This window comes from Ranitomeya imitator, chromosome 1 (assembly GCF_032444005.1).
Source record: "Ranitomeya imitator isolate aRanImi1 chromosome 1, aRanImi1.pri, whole genome shotgun sequence".
Taxonomy (NCBI): Eukaryota; Metazoa; Chordata; class Amphibia; order Anura; family Dendrobatidae; genus Ranitomeya; species Ranitomeya imitator.
The window spans coordinates 930658154-930681076 of record NC_091282.1 but is presented as its reverse complement, the minus strand read 5'-3'; the positions used below and the strand labels follow the sequence as shown (position 1 = coordinate 930681076).

At 44.2% G+C, this 22923-nt stretch overlaps 1 protein-coding gene across 15 annotated transcripts in view; it reads right to left on the bottom strand.

Annotated features, from left to right (window-relative positions):
- BMPR1B (bone morphogenetic protein receptor type 1B) overlaps positions 1–22923 on the bottom strand; it is an 899743-nt gene that overhangs the window by 529384 nt on the left and 347436 nt on the right. The window lies entirely within an intron of this gene.

Genomic DNA, 22923 nt, shown 5'->3' with positions numbered 1-22923 from the left:
AAAAATAATTTTTCTTTCCTCAAAAATGATTTTTTAGCCTGGAATTTCCTATTTTGCCAAGGATAATAGGAGAAATTGGACCCCAAATATTGTTGTCCAGTTTGTCCTGAGTATGCAGATACCCCATATGTGGGGGTAAACCACTGTTTGGGCGCACGGCAGGGCTCGGAAGGGATGGCATGCCATTTGGCTTTTTAAATGGAAAATTAGCTCCAATCATTAGCGGACACCATGTCACGTTTGGAGAGCCCCTGTGTGCCTAAACATTGGAGATCCCCAGAAATGACCCAATTTTGGAAACTAGACCCCCAAAGGAACTAATCTAGATGTGTGGTGAGGACTTTGAACCCCCAAGTGCTTCACAGAAGTTTATAACGCAGAGCCATGAAAATAAAAAAAAAAATTATTTTCTCAAAAATGATCTTTTAGCCTGCAATTTTTTATTTTCCCAAGGGTAACAGGAGAAATTTGACCCCAAAAGTTGTTGTCCAGTTTCTCCTGAGTACGCTGATACCCCATATGTGGGGGTAAATCACTGTTTGGGCACATGCCGGGGCTCGGAAGTGAAGTAGTGACGTTTTGAAATGCAGACTTTGATGGAATGCTCTGTGGGCGTCACGTTGCGTTTGCAGAGCCCCTGATGTGGCTTAACAGTAGAAACCCCCCACAAGTGACCCCATTTTGGAAACTAGACCCCCAAAGGAACTTATCTAGATGTGTGGTGAGCACTTTGAACCCCCAAGTGCTTCATAGAAGTTTATAATGCAGAGCCGTGAAAATAATAAATACGTTTTCTTTCCTCAAAAATAATTATTTAGCCCAGAATTTTTTATTTTCCCAAGGGTAACAGGAGAAATTGGACCCCAATAGTTGTTGTCCAGTTTCTCCTGAGTACGCTGATACCCCATGTGTGGGGGTAAACCACTGTTTGGGCACACGTCGGGGCTCAGAAGGGAAGTAGTGACTTTTGAAATGCAGACTTTGATGGAATGGTCTGCGGGCGTCACATTGCGTTTGCAGAGCCCCTGGTGTGCCTAAACAGTAGAAACCCCCCACAAGTGACCCCATTTTAGAAACTAGACCCCCCAAGGAACTTATCTAGATATGTGGTGAGCACTTTGAACCCCCAAGTGCTTCACAGACGTTTACAACGCAGAGCCGTGAAAATAAAAAATCATTTTTCTTTCCTCAAAAATGATGTTTTAGCAAGCATTTTTTTAGATTCACAAGGGTAACAGGAGAAATTGGACCCCAGTAATTGTTGCGCAGTTTATCCTGAGTACACTGATACCCCATATGTGGGGGTAAACCACTGTTTGGGCACACTTCAGGGCTCGGAAGTGAGGGAGCACCATTTGACTTTTTGAATACGAGATTGGCTGGAATCAATGGTGGTGCCATGTTGCGTTTGGAGACCCCTGATGTGCCTAAACAGTGGTAACCCCTCAATTCTACCTCCAACACTAACCCCCCCACACCCCTAACCCTAATCCCAACTGTAGCCATAACCCTAATCACAACCCTAACCACAACCCTAATTCCAACCCTAACCCTAAGGCTATGTGCCCACGTTGCGGATTCGTGTGAGATATTTCCGCACCATTTTTGAAAAATCCGCGGGTAAAAGGCACTGCGTTTTACCTGCGGATTTTCCGCGGATTTCCAGTGTTTTTTGTGCGGATTTCACCTGCGGATTCCTATTGAGGAACAGGTGTAAAAAGCCGCGGAATCCGCACAAAGAATTGACATGCTGCGGAAAATACAACGCAGCGTTTCCGCGCGGTATTTTCTGCACCATGGGCACAGCGGATTTGGTTTTTCATATGTTTACATGGTACTGTAAACCTGATGGAATACTGCTGCGAATCCGCAGCGGCCAATCCGCAGCCAAATCCGCACCGTGTGAACATAGCCTAATTCTAAAGGTATGTGCACACGCTGCGGAAAACGCTGCAGATCCGCAGCAGTTTCCCATGAGTTTACAGTTCAATGTAAACCTACGGGAAACAAAAATCGCTGTACACATGCTGCGGAAAAACTGCACGGAAACGCAGCGGTTTACATTCCGCAGCATGTCACTTCTTTGTGCGGATTCCGCAGCGGTTTTACAACTGCTCAAATAGAAAATCGCAATTGTAAAACCGCAGTGAAATGCGCAGAAAAAAACGCGGTAAATCCGCCATAAATCCGCAGCGGTTTAGCACTGCGGATTTATCAAATCCGCAGCGGAAAAATCCGCAGAGGACCAGAATACGTGTGCACATACCGAAACCCTAACCCTAGCCCTAACCCTACCCCTAACCCTAGCCCTACCCCTAGCCCTAACCCTAACTGCCATGCGCCCGCCATTTTGGAAGATGGCGGCGCCCAGGGAGAAGACGGACGGGACCCCGGCTGGATCGGTAAGTATGATGGGGTGGGAGGGGACCATGGGGGGGGGATCGGAGCACGGGGGGGGGGAATCGGAGCACGGGGGGGGATCGGAGCACGGGGGGGGAATCGGAGCGCGGCAGGCGTGGAACGGAGCACGGGGGGCGTGGAACGGAGCACGGGGGGCTGGAACGGAGCATGGGGGGGTGGAACGGAGCACGGGGGGGTGGATCTGAATGCAGGGGGGGTGATTGGAGCACGGGGGGGTGATTGGAGCATGGGGGGAGCGGACAAGAGCACGGGGGGGAGCGGAGCACTGGATGGAGGGGAGCCGGAGCAGTGTACCGGCCAGATCGGGGGGCTGGGGGGGCGATCGGTGGGGTGGGGTGGGGGTACACTAGTATTTCCAGCCATGGCCGATGATATTGCAGCATCGGCCATGGCTGGATTGTAATATTTCACCCGTTATAATGGGTGAAATATTACAAATCGCTCTGATTGGCAGTTTCACTTTCAACAGCCAATCAGAGCGATCGTAGCCACGAGGGGGTGAAGCCACCCCCCCTGGGCTAAACTACCACTCCCCCTGTCCCTGCAGATCGGGTGAAATGGGAGTTAACCCTTTCACCCGATCTGCAGGGACGCGATCTTTCTGTGACACAGCATATGCGTCACAGGTCGGATTGGCACCGACTTTCATGACACATACGCTGTGTCACAGGTCGGGAAGGGGTTAAAGAAATGTATAAACTATATCTTTAAAACATAACAGGTATTTTCCAAATTTTACAACAGATCCAATATTATAACAATTTCTGTTCAGTAATGTCCATAAAATTTATTCTTAATCCCAACATTTTGGAACAGTCAATGTTTTCTTCAAAGACTCAAGAGTGTGCACAGAAATGACTTGGTACTGCATATTTTCCTATACCAAAAAATAATTTTCCAACAAAATGTGCAGAATTAATGTATCTTTATTACATAAGCAAAATTTACATTAACCCCTTTCTGATCGCATGAATTTCCATTTTTGCATTTATTTTTCCCTCATCTTCTTCCAAGAAGCATAAGAATTTTAGTTTTCCATCGACATTGGCATATAAGGGCTTGTTTTTTGCAGGACAAAATGTACTTTTGAAAAACATCATCCATTTTATCATGTGAGGTATAGTTCCAAACTCAACCTCATACCTTCTTGTGTAAGAAGATGTACTCCAAGTGGATATTCTGATGTAACACTAAACTTGCCAGAAATTCTAAGGTATAAAGATGCTGCTCACACTGCTGTCCTCCCTGTCTTTCTGATCTAAAAATGGAAATACCAGGTATCCTGAGATAAGAAGATGCCGCTTACACTGCTGTCCACCATATCTTTCTGATCTAATAATAGATATACCAGGGGTTCAGGGCTTCAAAAGTTTAAGAAGCTACTTAAATAACTGTCCTGTCTATCTATCTGATCTAATAAATTTGATGCCAGGGGTGCTGAGGTAAGAAGAGGCAGCTAACACTGTTGTCCACTATGCATCTGTTCTAATACTGGAAATACCAGGTGTCCTGAGGTAAGAAGATGCTGCTCACACTGCTGTCCACTATATCTTTCTAATCCAATAATGGGTATACCAAGGGTCCCCAGGACTTCAAAGGTGAGAATAAACTACTCAAATTACTGTCTACCCTGTCTATTTGATCTAATACCATTGATGCCAGGGTTTCTGAGATAAGAAGAGGCTGCTCAAGCTGCTTTTCACCTTTACTTTCTGATCTAATATTAGAGCTACAGGGGGTTGTGATGTAAGAAGACATGGCTCAAACTGCTTTCCACCATGTCTGCAATAAGACAGTAGGGGTTTAGGCGTGCTGAGTTAAGAAGAGGCTAATCATACTACTTTGCATATTTATCTGAAAAAAAAATGGAAATACCAGGGATAAAGCTGATCACACTGCTATCAACCCTGTCTTTCTGATATAAACCTGAAGATACCAGTAATGCTGAGGTATAAAAAGGCAATTCACACTGATGTCCACCCAGCATATCTGATTGATCTACTGGAGATACCAGGGATGCCAAGATAAGACGAGACTATTCACTACTGTCCACTCTGTACTGCTAATCTAATACTGGAGATGCTAGGGATGCTGAGGTATGAAGAGGATGTTCACATATTATGATTTAAAAAGGTTTCACTGATGACGTAGCTCTAGGATAGGTCATCAATGTCTCATCAGTCTGTGTCCGACACCCAGCACCAAGCGTATCGACTGATATCAGTGTCGGCGGCGGCTGCTGCCAGCCAGAACTACACACTTTCGGAGCTGGCTGTCTTCTAGTAGTGGGCGAGGCTTGGTACTACACATCCGCCTCTGATTTAAATCAATAGGGGGCAGATATGTAGAACCCTGCAGCGGCCACTATCAGAAGGCAGCCAGCTCCAAAAGTATGTGCTTACGGTCAGCGGACGCCAACAGCTGATTGCCGAGGGTGCAAAGTGTAAGACCCCAGCAAATCAGACACTGATAGGTCATCAATGAAAAAGTAGACAACTTCTTTAATACTGGAGATACTAGGGGTACTAAGGTAAGAATAGACTGCACACACTGCTGTTCACCCTGTCTTTCTGATCTAACGGTGGAAATACCACAGAACTGATCTAAGAAGAGGCTGCTCAAACTGCTGCCCACCTCATTTTTCTCATTTAAAACTGGAGATACCAGAAATACTAAGGTATGAGGAGACTGCTCACACTGCTGACTAACTTGTCTACTTGGTCTAATAATGGAGATGCCATTGGTGTTGAGGCAAGTTGAAATGTTTCACACTGCTGTCCTTCCTGTCTTTTTAATCTAATACTGGGGATACTAGTAGTGCTGAGGTAAGAAGAGGCTGCTCATACTGCTGTCCATTCTCATATAATAATGAAGATACTAGGACGGCTGAGGTACGAGGTGTCCACTCACACTGCTGTCCACCATGTCTTTCTGATTGAATACTGGAGATACCAGAAGTGCTGTAAAAGAAAAGGCGGTACACACTGCTGCCCAGATGTTTTTCTGATTGAACACAAGAAATTCCAGGAATATTAAAGTATGAAGAGGCCAAACATTCTGCTGTCCACCCGGTCATTTCTTAATATAAGTACATGGAATAGGTACCTGCATGTAACAGCAAATAAACTTCATACTGCACATGGTAGAATAATTATTTATAATGATTACCTACCTAGACAAAACAACTGGAATTTGCTTGCAACAAACATTTGGGAGTTTGTTTATAATGAAGCTTCCTTTAGTTATTTTTTTTATATTTTGCTGGATTCATACATTGTGATACATCCTCTGTATGTAGGTGTTAATTTTTTCACAAAACTAGCTGATTAACCCCTTTACCCCCAAGGGTGGTTTGCACGTTAATGACCAGTGAAAAGAAGGGAGAAGGTATAAAAAGATAATAATTTTATTGAAACAACAATGTTAAAAATAAATACAAGGCATTGACAATGGGGAGGGGGAAAGGAATAAAGGAAGCAAAAAAAAAAGGGGGGTAGAACCACCAAGCTAGAGAAAACGAAACTGCACTATACCACAAAGGGTTAAGACAACTGAACCCAATAATAATATGATGGTAGTACTGGTGGAAAATAGAGCAAACCAGATATACTAATAGAAGGTAAATACTGTAGCACCAGGTATAGCTCCCACAGGCATGAAACTATTCTATTATCCGGCATGAAGTGAGTATATGTCTCTCTCAGATACAATGCAGTAACAGGGCCTGCTAGTGTACTGGTGAATACTCCCACAGTTAAGTGCAACAGCGGAAAAAATGCCCAAAATAAATAGCCAGGGAATGGTTTACCTGTGATGCAGATCACATGCAGAGGTATCTGGTGTAGCTGGACAGTGCAGGTGCGGTTCCCATTCTCCCTTCTTTTCACTTTTCACTTTTCACTTCCGTTTCTGTTGTGGTATCGCACAATGGAATATGTGGCTTATTTGATTTTTTGAAGTGACATTCAGCCTGTATCTCTATAAGGACTATGGGAACGTTAATGACCAGGCCAATTTTTACAATTCTGACCACTGTCCCTTTATGAGGTTATAACTCCGAAACGCTTCAACGGATCCTGGTGATTCTGACATTGTTTTCTCATGACATATTGTACTTCATGATAGTGGTAAAATTTCTTTGATAGTACCTGCGTTTATTTGTGAAAAAAACGGAAATTTGGCGAAAATTTTGAAAATTTCGCAATTTTCAAACTTTGAATTTTTATGCAATTAAATCACAGAGATATGTCACACAAAATACTTAATAAGTAACATTTCCCACATGTCTCCTTTACATCAGCATAATTTTGGAACCAATTTTTTTTTTTGTTAGGGAGTTATAAGGGTTAAAAGTTGACCAGCAATTTCTCATTTTTACAACACCATTTTTTTTTAGGGACCACGTCTCATTTGAAGTCATTTTGAGGGGTCTATATGATAGAAAATGCCCAAGTGTGACACCATTCTAAAAACTGCACCCCTCAAGGTGCTCAAAACCACATTCAAGAAGTTTATTAACCCTTCAGGTGTTTAATAGGAATTTTTGGAATGTTTAAATAAAAATGAACATTTAACTTTTTTACACAAAAAATTTACTTCAGCTCCAATTTGTTTTATTTTACCAAGGGTAACAGGAGAAATTGGACCCAAAAAGTTGTTGTCCAATTTGTCCTGAGTACGCTGATACCCCATATGTGGCAGTAAACCACTGTTTGGGCGCATGGGAGAGCTCGGAAGGGAAGGAGCGCAGTTTGACTTTTCAATGCAAAATTGACAGAAATTGAGATGGGACGCCATGTTGCGTTTGGAGAGCCACTGATGTGCCTAAACATTGAAACCCCCCACAAGTGACACCATTTTGGAAAGTAGACCCCCTAAGGAACTTATCTAGAGGTGTGGTGAGCACTTTGACCCACCAAGTGCTTCACAGAAGTTTATAATGCAGAACCGTAAAAATAAAAAATCATATTTTTTCACAAAAATTATATTTTTGCCCCCAATTTTTTATTTTTCCAAGGGTAAGAGAAGAAATTGGACCTCAAAAGTTGTTGTCCAATTTGTCCCGAGTACGCTGATACCCCATATGTGGCAGTAAACCACTGTTTGGGCGCATGGGAGAGCTCGGAAGGGAAGGAGCGCAGTTTGACTTTTCAATGCAAAATTGACAGAAATTGAGATGGGACGCCATGTTGCGTTTGGAGAGCCACTGATGTGCCTAAACATTGAAACCCCCCACAAGTGACACCATTTTGGAAAGTAGACCCCCTAAGGAACTTATCTGGATGTGTGGTGAGCACTTTGACCCACCAAGGGCTTCACAGAAGTTTATAATGCAGAGCCATAAAAATAAAACAAAATTTTTTTCCCACAAAAATTATTTTTTAGCCCCCAGTTTTGTATTTTCCCTAGGGTAACAGGAGAAATTGGACCCCAAAAGTTGTTGTCCAATTTGTCCTGAGTACGCTGATACCCCATATGTGGGGGGGAACCACCGTTTGGGCGCATGGGAGGGTTCGGAAGGGAAGGAGCGCCATTTGGAATGCAGACTTAGATGGAATGGTCTGCAGGCGTCACATTGCGTTTGCAGAGCCCCTAATGTACCTAAACAGTAGAAACCCCCCACAAGTGACACCATTTTGGAAAGTAGACCCCCTAAGGAACTCATCTTGATGTGTTGTGAGAGCTTTGAACCCCCAAGTATTTCACTACAGTTTATAACGCAGAGCCATGCAAATAAAAAATATTTTTTTTTCCACAAAAATTATATTTTAGCCCCCAGTTTTGTATTTTTCCAAGGTTAGCAGGAGAAATTGGACCCTAAATGTTGTTGTCCAATTTGTCCTGAGTACGCTGATACCCGATATGTGGGGGGGAACCACCGTTTGGGCGCATGGGAGGGCTCGGAAGGGAAGGAGCATCATTTGGAATGCAGACTTAGATGGATTGGTCTGCAGGCGTCACATTGCGTTTGCAGAGCCCCTAATGTACCTAAACAATAGAAACCCCCCACAAGTGACCCCATATTGGAAACTAGACCCCTCAATGAACTTATCTAGATGTGTTGTGAGAACTTTGAACCCCCAAGTGTTTCACTACAGTTTATAACGCAGAGCCGTGAAAATAAAAAATCTTTTTGTTTTCCCACAAAAATTATTTTTTAGCCCCCAGTTTTGTATTTTCCCAAGGGTAACAGGAGAAATTGGTCCACAAAAGTTGTTGTCCAATTTGTCCTGAGTACGCTGATACCCCATATGTTGGGGTAAACCCCTGTTTGGGCACACAGGAGAGCTCGGAAGGGAAGGAGCACTGTTTTACTTTTTCAACGCAGAATTGGCTGGAATTGAGATCGGACGCCATGTCGTGTTTGGAGAGCCCCTGATGTGCCGAAACAGTGGAAACCCCCCAATTATAACTTAAACCCTAATCTAAACACACCCCTAACCCTAATTCCAACGGTAACCCTAACCACACCTCTAACCCTGACACACCCCTAACCCTAATCCCAACCCTATTCCCAACTGTAAATGTAATCTAAACCCTAACCCTAACTTTAGCCCCAACCCTAACTGTAGCCCCAACCCTAACCCTAACCCTAGCCCTAACCCTAGCCCTAACCCTAGCCCTAACCCTAACCCTAACCCTAGCCCTAGCCCTAACCCTAGCCCTAACCCTAGCCCTAGCCCTAACCCTAGCCCTAACCCTAGCCCTAACCCTAGCCCTAGCCCTAACCCTAGCCCTAACCCTAGCCCTAACCCTAGCCCTAGCCCTAACCCTAGCCCTAATGGGAAAATGGAAATAAATACATTTTTTTTTATTTTTCCCTAACTAAGGGGGTGATGAAGGGGGGTTTGATTTACTTTTATAGCGAGTTTTTTAGCGGATTTTTATGATTGGCAGCCGTCACACACTGAAAGACCCTTTTTATTGCAAAAAATATTTTTTGCAATACCACATTTTGAGAGCTATAATTTTTCCATATTTTGGTCCACAGAGTCATGTGAGGTCTTGTTTTTTGCGGGACGAGTTGACGTTTTTATTGAAAACATTTTTGGGCACGTGACATTTTTTTATCGCTTTTTATTCCGATTTTTGTGAGGAAGAATGACCAAAAGCCAGCTATTCATGAATTTCTATTGGGGGAGGCGTTTATACCGTTCCGCGTTTGGTAAAATTGATAAATCAGTTTTATTCTTCGGGTCAGTACGATTACAGCGATACCTCATTTATATCATTTTTTTATGGTTTGGTGCTTTTATACGATAAAAACTATTTTACAGAAAAAATAATTATTTTTGCATCGCTTTATTCTCAGGACTATAACTTTTTTATTTTTTTGCTGATGATGCTGTATGGCGGCTCTTTTTTTGCGGGACAATATGACGCTTTCAGCGGTATCATGGTTATTTATATCTGTCCTTTTGATCGCGTGTTATTCCACTTTTTGTTCGGCGGTATGATAATAAAGCGTTGTTTTTTGCCTCGTTTTTTTTTTTTTTTTCTTACGGTGTTTACTGAAGGGGTTAACTAGTGGGACAGTTTTATAGGTTGGGTCGTTACGGACGCGGCGATACTAAATATGTGTACTTTTATTGGTTTTTTTTTTTATTTAGATGAAGAAATGTATTTATGGGAATAATATTTTTTTTTTTTTCATAATTTTGGAATATTTTTTTTTATTTTTTTTACACATTTGGAAAATTTTTTTTTTACTTTTTTACTTTGTCCCAGGGGGGGACATCACAGATCAGTGATCTGACAGTTTGCACAGCACTCTGTCAGATCACTGATCTGACATGCAGCGCTGCAGCCTTCACAGTGCCTGCTCTAAGCAGGCTCTGTGAAGCCACCTCCCTCCCTGCAGGACCCGGATCCGCGGCCATCTTGGATCCGGGGCTCGAGCAGGGAGGGAGGTGAGGAGACCCTCGCAGCAACGCGATCACATCGCGTTGCTGCGGGGGGCTCAGGGAAGCCCGCAGGGAGCCCCCTCCCTGCGCGGTGCTTCCCTGCACCGCCGGCACATCGCGATCATCTTTGATCGCGGTGTGCCAGGGGTTAATGTGCCGGGGGCGGTCTGTGACCGCTCCTGGCACATAGTGCCGGATGTCAGCTGCGATAAGCAGCTGACACCCGGCCGCGATCGGCCGCGCTCCCCCCGTGAGCGCGGCCGATCGGCTATGACGTACTATCCCGTCCAGGGTCAGATAAGCCCAGGGCACCTCGACGGGATAGTACGTCTAAGGTCACAGAGGGGTTAATGGTGAAAGTGGTTGCTCTATTATCCATTTCACAGCTAATGGTTTTGTACAATCATTCATAACTCAATTTTAATATTTAACATTTAATTTCAAAACCGTAAAAAACAGTACGAACTATACAAATTGAGCTCCTATTTGAGGCCCGAAATCTCTTCTCCGCTTAATACCAGATCCACCCCAGAGCCACTGCCAGCTACAGATCCACCTTTCCCATAGAGTATATTAAAAATTGAAATTAGATGCTCTCAAAATTGGTCCCTGTACAAATCATTTCATCATGCAGAAGGAGTTAAGCGCAATTTTCTGTCAATAAATTTTGTCACTAGGCTGGAAAGCCAAAAGTGTTTTTTCAATTTCACTTGAATTTCACAGATGAAAACAGTTCTTATGATGAAAATTAATAAATATAAACCTTGTAAATATTTCTCCTGGTAACGTTATTTGGATAAATGTAGGCAACGTAACTGAATACACCAACCAGAAAAATATGTAAAGCTAACTCCCAGAGATATAGACGTTTCTACTGTGTTGCTGCAGCCATATCGGTTACCGTAGGTGTCACTGTCATTTGGAGGCATGGTCAATGAGTGAGAAGCTATTTCATAAGTGACACTATGACAACACTCTAGTTCCTGGCTTTGGTCCTTTTGTACAAAAAAAGTTGCCACAACAAAACAGAAGTTGCTAATATTCCCTAAACAAACGATTTTCGAATTTTCAAATGATTGTCCTTTTTAAAAGGAACAAAAATGGAGCAATACACATAGTAATAAATGTTTAAAGTAAAGAATTGTCCTTATTTTTGGGTTAGTTGGTAGTATTTTATGCATGAAAAAAGGAGAGCATTTCTGACTTCTTGTGAAACAGAGAATACTTTTTATATTCCTCTGTTTTATTGTAGTATGAAATAAAATAGTATAATAAAAAGGTGGAAATTAAGTGACGAAATATCTACATTTTTGATGCACTGTGTTGAGAGTACCTTTAGGAAGGGCCAACGTTAGCAGCAGGCAGACCAGGCAGCTGTCTAGGGTCCCCGCTCCCCCAGGGGCCCCAGCCAGTGGCATGCCGCTAAAATCAGCACATCACGCAGAAGCTATGGGGCCCGTGGGTCAAGTGGGCCCGCCTGCCGCCAGAGCTGACTCCCCTTGCCGCTGCTGCATTGAACTATGCCAGCATCTATGATGCCGGTACAGTTCAAAGCAATGATGGAGGAGAGAGCGTTAGCCGACGCCCCCTCTCCTATTATTCCCTTCTGCCTCTGACACTGTGGGTGATGTCACTTCATTGTGCACATGCTGTGTGCTGGGCCCAGGCAATGCAGCATCTGCAAAGGTGACGGCGGCCGACATATTGGCGGAGCCTGTGGCGGCTGCTGGGACCAGGAACAGGCAGCTCTGGAGCTGGCGGGGGGCGCGTGAACCGAGCCGCCCAGGAGGGGTATGCCGCAATGGCTCAGCCATCTGGATGATCCGGGGTTCAAAATGGAGGTGTATGGGATCGGCGGCAGTGAGGTGTGTCTGCTGCCTGGGTGTCACCGTCCCCAGCCCCCTATGACACCAGCCCCATTTCCTCCATACTCTGCCCTTGCTCCCTACTCTCCCGTCCCCCATGTCCTCGAAGGTCCCCAGGTTCAGGTCATTGTGCTCCTCCGGGCCCCTATACACGCCTTGTCCCTCCTCCCCTGGTCCCCTAATGCTCCACATCTCTCATGCCCTGAGCAATCCTGCACCCCCTATGCATTCCCTGCCCCTTGTCCCCGTGTGACCCATCTGCTCTGCTCTCAAACCTCCCCTGCATCCCCTTGTTCCCCCGTCTATCTTGTCCCATTTCTCACCGTGTGTCCCCCATCTACCCTGTCCTCATAATACCTGTGCCCCCTTCTTCCCTGCTCCTATGTCTCCCCCTGTCCCCTTGCAGCCTCATCTCCCCATACGTCCCTATCAACTCTGCCCTCGGAGTAACTTGTGTCCTCTTGTGCCTGTCTCCCTTGCCCCCTAGTCCCCATGTGTCCCCTTGTGCCCTTCTCTCCTTCCTCCTAGTTTCCATGAGTCCCCTTGTTCCTGTCTTCCTTGTCCCCTTGTGCTTGTGTCCCTTGTCCCCATGTGTCCCCTTGTGTCAGTCTCCCTTGCCCACTAGTCTACATGTGTCCCCTTGTGCCTGTCTCTCTTGTCCCCATGTGTCCCCTTGTGGCAGTCTCCCTTGCCCACTAGTCTCCGTGTGTCCCCTTGTGTCAGTCTTCCTTGCCCACTAGTCCCCGTGTCCCCCTGAGTCAGTCTCCCTTGCCCACTAGTCCCCTTGTGTCAGTCTCCCTTGTCCCCTTGTGTCAGTCTCCCTTGTCCCATTGTGTCAGTCTCCCTTGTCCCATTGTGCCAGTCTCCCTTGTCCCATTGTGTCAGTCTCCCTTGTCCCATTGTGTCAGTCTCCCTTGCCCACTAGTCGCCATGTGTTCCCTTGTGTCAGTCTCCCTTGTGCCCTTGTGTCAGTCTCCCTTGCCCACTAGTCCCTGTGTGTCCCCTTGTCAGTCTCCCTGGCCCAATAGTCCCTGTGTGTCCTCTTGTGTCAGTCTCCCTTGTCCCCTTGTGTCAGTCTCCCTTACCCACTAGTCCCCATGTGTCCCCTTGTGCCCTTCTCCCCCGCCTCCTAGCCCCGTGTGTACCCTTGTGTGTCTCTCATGCTCCTTATCCTCCCTGTGTCACCCTTGTGTCCTTCTCCCCTGCCCCTAGTTACCGTGTCTTTCTCATTGCCCCTGTTTGGTGGGGCTGCATTACACTATGAGGGGGGCTGCATTATATTCTATGGGGGTTACATTATATTGTATGGCGAGGCTGCATTACACTTTTGTGGGGTGGCTGCATTATACTCTGTGGGGTGACATTATACTGTATCGAGGACTATGGGGAATACATTATACCATATGAAGAACTATGGGGTGAATTATACTATGGGGAGTGAATTGTACTACATGGATGACTATGGCGGTGCATTATACTATATGGAGCACTATGAGGAGTGCACTATACTATATGGAGCACTATGAGGAGTGTATTATACTATATGGAGGACTCAGTAGTGTATTATACTATATGGAGGACTAAGGAGTGTATTTTAATATATGGAGGACTATGAGGAGTGTATTATACTATATGGAGGACTGAGTAGTGTATTATACTATATGGAGGACTAAGGAGTGTATTTTAATATATGGAGGACTATGAGGAGTGTATTATACTATATGGAGGACTAAGGAGTGTATTTTAATATATGTAGGACTATGAGGAGTGTATTATACTATATGGAGGACTGAGTAGTGTATTATACTATATGGAGGACTAAGGAGTGTATTTTAATATATGGAGGACTATGAGGAGTGTATTATACTATATGGAGGACTAAGGAGTGTATTTTAATATATGGAGGACTATGAGGAGTGTATTATACTATATGGAGGACTAAGGAGTGTATTACACTATATGGAGGACTATGATGGGTGCATTATACTATATGGAGCACTATGAGGAGTGTATTATGCTATATGGAGGACTCAGGAGTGTATTACACTATATGAAGGACTATGAGGGGTGCATTACACTATATGGAGCACTATCAGGAGTGTGTTATACTATATGGAGGAATGAGGAGTGTATTTTAATATATGAAGGACGAGAAGTGTATAATACTATATAGAGGACTATGGGGAGTGTATTATACTATATGGTGAACTATGGGGCACATTATATTATATGGAGGACTATGGGGTGTGCATGTTACAATATGGAGGACTGTGGTGCACATTATAATATATGGAGGACTCTGGGTGCATTATACTAAACAAGCAAAATGCTGCATATTCATCGAGTGATTGTTTATGCAGGAACAGAAATCATTGTTCTCAGCAGCACATCGCCGGTGTAAACTGTAGATATGCTGCTGATAACATGATACTGTATGGGGACAGATTGATCTAATAGTGATCGTTCTGTTCCCATCATTCTTTCTCAGTTGGTGCAAAGAGGTCAGAAAACAAGTGTCGAATGACTTCAATATTGTCGATCACACTCGGTTAGCGGCCTGAACTCAGCGCATGTAAATACAACCAAAATGCTTCTGTGTGATGTGCAATATGTTAGCATTTGGGGCCCCATTTTAAACTTTTGCCTAGGGCCCCATTTTGCCCCAAACCGATCCAGCCTTTAGGCTTTATGGATTGTAAAACATGAAGATAAAGATTTACTGTAATAATATAGAACTTACCTAAACTGCGAAACCAGTGATATAGAAGGGTTAATAGTTTGCCTTTAGCTACCTTGCCTTTAAGTGCCTTTTGCCTTTAAGTGTTAGAATTACTAGAATCTGTTGACTCAGTAGTCTGACAGTCTCCTCTTCAAGGAGACTGTACTTCTTATCATGTATGTTCTCAAGAGTCAGTACAACATATTCTGGGTTATGGTAAATAAAGTATGACCCTGGGTGATGGTGGGGGCTACATGAGTTACATTGAAATGCATTATGTGTAAATGGTATAAAATATTGCTTCTTGCTCTATTACTTCAGATAAAAGTGACTTGCTCACAGGATATGTGTGAGGTGTCTTTTTGTCTCCAAGCGCGCTTGTAAAATGACGGGCGTAACTCCACAATTTGGCCCTCACTGGTGATCTGTCAGCTGACGTTGGTCAGAACGAAAACAGCTATAACAGTTTTGGCGCCCGACCGGGGCCGTGTATCCAGCCTGTTCGGAATCCGTATGGGGGAGCTTCTGGGAGATTGGACATGCAAAACACCAGCTGCAGCAAGGTGAGAAAAAATATTCTTACAAACCTGTTTTGCACTTGCAATCTCTCATCTGGATCTCTCCATACCTCTGGGTAAAAGGCTGCGAGCATGGTTCAAAGAATCCACATCACCAGTGAGTTTTGTGTTTTGTCTATTTATGTCCGTATGAGAGTTGAATAATAGAGTTATAAGATGATAATTGTTATCTGTATCATTTGTCAGTATCCTAATTGGTTGTGTATTTGCGTAGTGTGTAATACAGAGCTGGGATAGACTCTGTGCAGTGTTGTTATTTTGGTCATTTTGGATTGGCAGTACATTATATGAAGCTGTATTTTGTATTAAGGCCGTGGTTTTTGTTGTTTGGCCTTAAAGTGCTTTCAGAGTGTCAGTGGACACTGCTGCAGTTTTTGTTATATAGAGTTATATAGAGTTGTGTTAATTCCAAAGTGCAAAATAGGCAGGCTGTGTGAACCTTGTATGTATGTATGTCTATGAGAACTCTGAATGAGATGACAGGTGAGTAAATAAGTATAAGGAATAAACATAAATCCCTGATTGATGAGGGGTTCCGTTAGGTGTGGTCCTCTGTATGTGACAGAAGACATTATTCAGCGCAGTTTGAGCTGAATTAGGTGGAGTGATTGAGATAAGGGATTTTCTTCTTGTAAAAATCAACTGAAAGTGAAAGGAAAAGAAACAACAATCCCTATGTATGTATGAGTGATCACATAAGTATCATTACTTATCTAACTGTTGTTAATTGTCCAGGATGAATGAGTTGGGGATATTTTTAAAGTACATTTAATTTACATCTGAGATTCAGTGAAACCCGTGTTATGTGTAGTTTGACATTGGATAGGTTTCTATATGTGTTTTGGCCGGACGCGGTCAGAATCAGCTTATTCAAGTTGTGCAGTGATCTGCCTGTATAGAGAAACTGTTTTTAATTCCGAGAGAATGAATGTTTTGTAGAGATTAAGTCTGAAAACTGCTGCATTCTGTTTGTGTGTGTGTGTAAGGGTACCGTCACACAGTGCAATTTTGATCGCTACGACGGCACGATTCGTGACGTTCGAGCGATATAGTTACGAGATCGCAGTGTCTGACACGCTCCTGCGATCAGGGACCCCGCTGAGAATCGTACGTCGTAGCAGATCGTTTGAAACTTTCTTTCGTCGTCTAGTGTCCCGCTGTGGCGGCATGATTGCATGGTGTAACATATATCGTATACGATGTGCGCATAGTAACCAACGGCTTCTACATCGCACATACGTCATGAAATTATCGCTCCAGCGTCGTAGATTGCAAAGTGTGACAGCAGTCTACGACGCTGGAGCGATATTGTTACGACGCTGGAGCGTCACGGATCGTACCGTCGTAGCGATGAAAATTGCACTGTGTGACGGTACCCTAAGACTCACCAAGCTCTTATCAGCGCTGATGGGAGGGGTAAGCTGAGCCCCTGCTCGACTTGCTTGAGACTTCTCCCTTTTGTGCTGTGGGCCAGAGGAAGGGGGGCCACATAGCTACATTCTAAAGTTTCTCTGTCTTTGGTTTAGTACACGCTGAGAGATTTGTGTTTAAAGCAATAAGTACTGTAGGTATTGAAGAAAAAGGGAATGTTGTACAATTGAAGTTGGAATTTGAAAGTGAAAAAGGTAGAATTGTGCCTATTTTAGAGGAAACAAAGTGATTGAAAAGATTGGTAAAAGATTCACCTGCTTCAAGTTGAGTGATTGATATATAGCAAATTGAGGATCAACAGAGGAGGTAGCCAACTGCACGGCTGATGTAATAGGTGGTGTAACCTGCTACAGTCAGCCTACGGCAAATTGGTGGTGTAACCTTGCCGTCCATGGAGCTGTGCTAGCCAGCTGATCTACCGAGTGGTAGGTGGTGTAACCTGCTCGCTAGAATCCTTTAGGTCTACCGAGTGGTAGGTGGTGTAACCTGCTCGCTAAACCTTGACACTCACTCTGACTTGTCATGTGTTGCAACCCTGGTTTAAGGCAAGGCACACTAATAAAGGGCATTTTTAGAGGTGAGTGTCTGAGCGGATAAGTTGAAGCCATGGGCAACTTATTCTGTGTGCAGTCAGGGCCCCCAATGGGATCCAGAACCGCTATAGAGATTGTAAAAGACAGAGAAGGAAAGGAAGCAGTGAAAGATGTGAGACCAATATTGAAACAGGCAAAAATGCCAGTGAGTGGATGGATGTTTGGATGTTCAAAAAGGCACAGACAAATGAGGAAAATAGCATGTGAATAAATGGCATCTGAGAGAGTGCAGCAGGACGGAAGTAAGGTGTATTATGAATGTTTTGATGCTCAACAGTCCGACTATAACCGACACACTACTGCTACGGTCATACCTTTGTATAACCAGAGAACCAACCACATCAGGTAGTGTAAGACAGATACAGGAGTATTATCCCTGGAAGCCCTCTGACTAGCTAGCTACGCTAAAACAATTGGCTGACCCTGAGAACAAACCTTTCCCATTTTACAGACAAAGACAATATGATGGACGTATAAGTGCACCTGAGCAGACCTAGAGAGTTGGTGAGCACCAAAGCAGGTGACGTACTAGGATGCAAATTAAGACTTTTACAGATGTGACTAGAGAGAGAGTAGAGATGTACTCTGGACGGTTACAGCTGAAATGGGCAGACATGGGGTACAGTCCAGTAAACCCACTCGATGTTAAAATATTGGTAAATACATTCATTGACGGTATGACAAAAGGCTTACGAGACGCAGTACAGACAGCCAGACCTAAATGGAGAAATGTAGATCCAAAGACCTCCTGAGGGTTGCTAAAGGAGTTGAAGAAACTAGGACAATAAGACGACGTGTCGTGTATGCTGGAGCACAAGGAAAACAGTAGAGACGTAGTAAGGGACCTAAGGACTTAGAAACAGTGAAGTGCTGGAATTGTGGAGAAAATGGACACTCAGACCAATCTTCCACCTCCTTCACCTTCAGACTAGGAAACTGACAACCCAGTGACAAATGTGTGCCCTGTTCTTGTCCCCTCCGGACCTGGTCCTGCCTTGATGACCACCATACCAATGCTGGGAGGGAAATAGACAGAATTCTTGACCGACACTGGGGCAGCTGGGACTAGTACACAAAGACTTGATACTGCCAGACATGATTACTGACGAGACTGTGGAATACGTGAGGGTAGAGGGACAAGCGACTGAAGCCCCTATGACTAAACAAGAAAAGACTAGAGTCACGAGATAGCCAAGAGGTGCTTACAAACTTACTGTTAGTGACAATACCTCTATGAATTTGCTGGGAGCAGAGTTGAGTGCTGTCTAGGCACTATACAGTGCTCTCCTGAGGGTATTACAGTCACAAGTCCCCTTTTCATATAAACACTTGGGGCAGAGGGACGCCAGGGTCTTCCACGTGCACATTATACCACAGGTAAATCATGCCCTATTGTAGTTACACTTAAATCCATTCATTTGCCAGTTTTAGTAGTTTCCTTACACAAGATGGTATAGTTACTGTGTATTTCTAGGTTGTCTTCATATGATATATAGTTTTTTAGCCACTCATTATATTGGCTCAAACCATAGTCACTGTTTATTTGTTTTTTCCAGTTCTTATACCTTATCGCAAGTAACTGGCATTGATATTTGGCATTTTTCAAATCCCTTCTTTTTGTATTCGGAACTGTTAGTTATGGATTTATATAGGGCTGCTACTTTCTTAGAATAAGCTTGTGCTTTGCTGTGGCCTATGGCATTGTGCTCCCCCGTTTTATGACTCAGTATCTTTCGTAATTTTATATATATATAATTTTCTTTTGGTAACATTTTGTGAATCAAATTTAGTTTTTTTAAGGGGTACTCTACCCAATCAAATACGGGTATAAATATTTGGACATTAATGTGTGACTTATATAAACACTTGTGTAATATTGCAGAAATGGTGTATATGGCAAGAGTAGTGAAAGTATCACCTGACACCAGAATGTCTGAGGACAGGGAAAAGAGTCAGGTACCAGACACCATTTGGGCAAGGGGAAAATCTGAGATGGGTCGGCTGCCCATTCCCCCTGTCATGATAAATCACGAGAAGTAATCACTCCTCTTTGGTTAAGGCAATACCCCTTAAGTCTAGTCAAATCAATGGCCCTGAGCAGGAATATTAAAGAGTATGTTAAGGCAGGGGTTCTAGTGCAGAGATATTCCCCCTGCAACACCCCTTTGTATCCCATTAAGAAAAAAAAGGACCCAAGGGTTCCCCTGACACTTACAGAATAGTTCATGACTAACGAGCTATTAATGATGTTACAGTGAGTGTGACCTCAACTGTCCCTAATACACACACCGTACGGTCACAAATCCCAGCGACATCAAAATGTTTCACAGTTATTGATTTGGCAAATGCATTCTTCTTTGTACCACTGCACTCTGACTGTCAGTATCTTTTGTCTTTCACTCACGAAGGTAAACAATACTGTTGGATGGTCCTCCCACAAAGGGGGAAAGAACTCCCCAACCATCTATTCAACAGCGATGGTAGGGATTCTTGAGCAGTGGCAACCACCTCATCCACAGATTGCACTATTACAGTACGTGGATGACCTCTTGCTCTGCTGCCCGGACCAGATGTCCGGAAGCTGCAGTTTCCTTGCTGTGTTTTTTTTTTTGGCAGAAAAGGGTTGCAGAGTCTCACGTGACAAATTACAGTATTGCAAACAAAAGGTGACATTTTTAGGACATTGTATTGCTGAAGGTACAAGACACCTGACTGAAGACAGAAAACAGGCAATACAAATCTCCCTTTACCCAGGTCACACCAGCATCTACGCACTTTTCTAGGTTTGGTGACCTACTGTAGGCCTTGGATAAGGTCTGCTTCACAAATGATGCACCCACTCTATGACTGTTTGCCATCAGAACCCTACAATCTCACTCAAGAAGCAACTGACTCTTTCCACTCTCTCAAGCTGCTCATTGTGTCAGACATTCCAAACTATGATCAGCCATTTTTTTTATTTTTTACAGAGCAGGGTGGACATGCTACCGCAGTACTGACACTACAACATGGAAAGAAACAGAGACCGATAGCTTACTACTTAGCACAATTAGACCCAGTGATTAGAGGGTCTCCTACATGAGTCTGTGCTGTAGGAGCTGCTGTATTACTGAAAGGCATGTGAAATCACACTGACTTTTTCTTTTTGACAATTTGTTCCCCACGTGACATTAATGCCATACTCGTACAAGTTCAACCAAAACACCTGTCTAAGATCAGACAGATCAGACTTGAATGTGCTCTAATACTAATCCCTGAATATGTCACCCTCAAAAGACATAATGTTCTGAATCCAGCCACTCATCTGCCTGTGGATTCAGAAAAGGGGGAATTGGTGACAGCATTGGCAGGTGGGAAAGAGAACATGACATGACGTTGACATGACACATGACGCACGAACATGACTGCATAGGAACTGATGAGTCAGGAGACAGTGGGTTTTACATATGTTCGTGGGAAGGAAAAAAACCTGTTCCTAATGCATATTTTGAGGGTTTTTTTATTTTTGTAGATGGCTCCAGATACCACCAGAATGGGCGACTCTACATTGGATATGCAGTAGTATCCTCACATGAGGTAATCCGAGCTGAACCACTCGCTCCTCACATGTCGGTGCAGGAGGCAGAGTTGAAGGCACTCACTGAAGCGTGTAGAGCTGCTGCAGGTAAAGTCGCTAACAGTTACACAGATTTGAATTGTGCATGGGGAATATCCCATGATTATTGCCCTATCTGAAGAAGCAGAACGTTTCTTACATCAGCCGGTAAACCCATTAAAAATGCAGAGCTGGTGAAACAATTAGTGGAGGCATTGACGTTATCAGTCCAGGTTGGCATCGTCAAGGTAAAAGCACACACGGACGGTGACTCTGTGGAGGAAAAGGGCAACAGAAGGACGGATGAGGCTGCTAAAGTAGCAGCAAGGCGGCCTAGGGAGCAGTGGACGGTGGCGGGGAGTCAGCGTATTCCAGCCACATTGAGCCTAGATGTCCTGAAATCCCTCCAGCTGCCCAAACAGAGAAGGAACACTGGGAGAATGGGAGCTGAGCTGAACTCAGAAAGAGTATGGGAGAATCAGGATAAATTGTATATACCAAGATCCCTGCTCCCAATCATGGCGCAAGCAACACAAGATGCCTTCTGGATCGCTCCTGGTTTCAGTTACGCAGCCGCAAAGCTCGTACGGTCATGCCTCATCTGTGCACAGCACAACCCAGGTAAAACAGTAAAAATCCCTAAGAAAGCGACACTCAGGCCTCTCTACCCGTTTCAGAGACTGCAGACTGGCTACATACAGCTACCCAAGGTAGGAGTGTGTGAAAAATATCCTAGTATGTGTAGATCTCTTCTCTGGTTGGCTGGAAGCCTATCTGGTAAAATGTGCAAATACTAAAGCGACTGCAGACAAACTGATGAAAAAAACTGATCTGCAGGTATGGTGTCCTAGAAACCATAGAAAGCGATAGGGACACACACTTCACGAGAAAAATGAGGGAAGTCATGCAGGTCCTGGGAGTACAGCAAGCATATCATGCACCATATAGACCACAAAGTAGTGGGAAAGTGATGAGACTAAATGGGACACTTAAACTGGAAAATCAAAGGCCATAGCAGACAAAGGAAAGAGCGGGGTAGAGTGTTTGTCTCTTGCACTCTTTTCAGTCACACACACTCCAAATAGAAAGACAGGCTTGTGTCCTTTTGAAGTCCTGTTTAGTAGTTTGCCAGAGGCTGGTCTGTACTTCCCACAGGTGCTACAAAAGCAACACGGTGCTATGACAGCCCATGTCTAGGCCTTACAGAAAAGACTTAATGTGGTGCATAAACATGTGTTTTCATCCATTCCAGATCCTAATGCCAGTGCAGACGTATATCAGCTGAATCCAGGTGATTGGTGGTCATACACAGATGTACATCAGCTGAATCCAGGTGATTGGTGGTCATACACAGACACGTGAGAAGGAGCCTAGATCCACGGTTTGACGGCCCGTTTTAAAGTCCGTTTTAAAGCTGACCACATTCACCTCAGGGAAACCTGAGGGAAAGCCCACCTGGATCCTTGCCAGTCACTGCAAAAAGATCTTTTCCCCAGCAGAATGACGGTTCTCCTAATCACCTTGCTGGCAGTGGTAGGATGTTTGCACCTTACAGAGACACTGGATAAACAAACTTATTCAACATCTTGCTTTTCTTATAAAAGACGCGGAAGGACAAAAACTGCTGGACTGTTGGATCTGTGCACACAGTCCAGTATCTGCAAGGACTATGCTGTACTTAGCCTTACCCCAGGACCCAAGGAAGGTATTAACACCACACTGCATGCACAGTGAGACTTGGACTCAGATTTTCGTGGTTCCTTAAGGCTCTTAATGAGACTAAAGGTACCGTCACACTTAGCGACGCTGCAGCGATA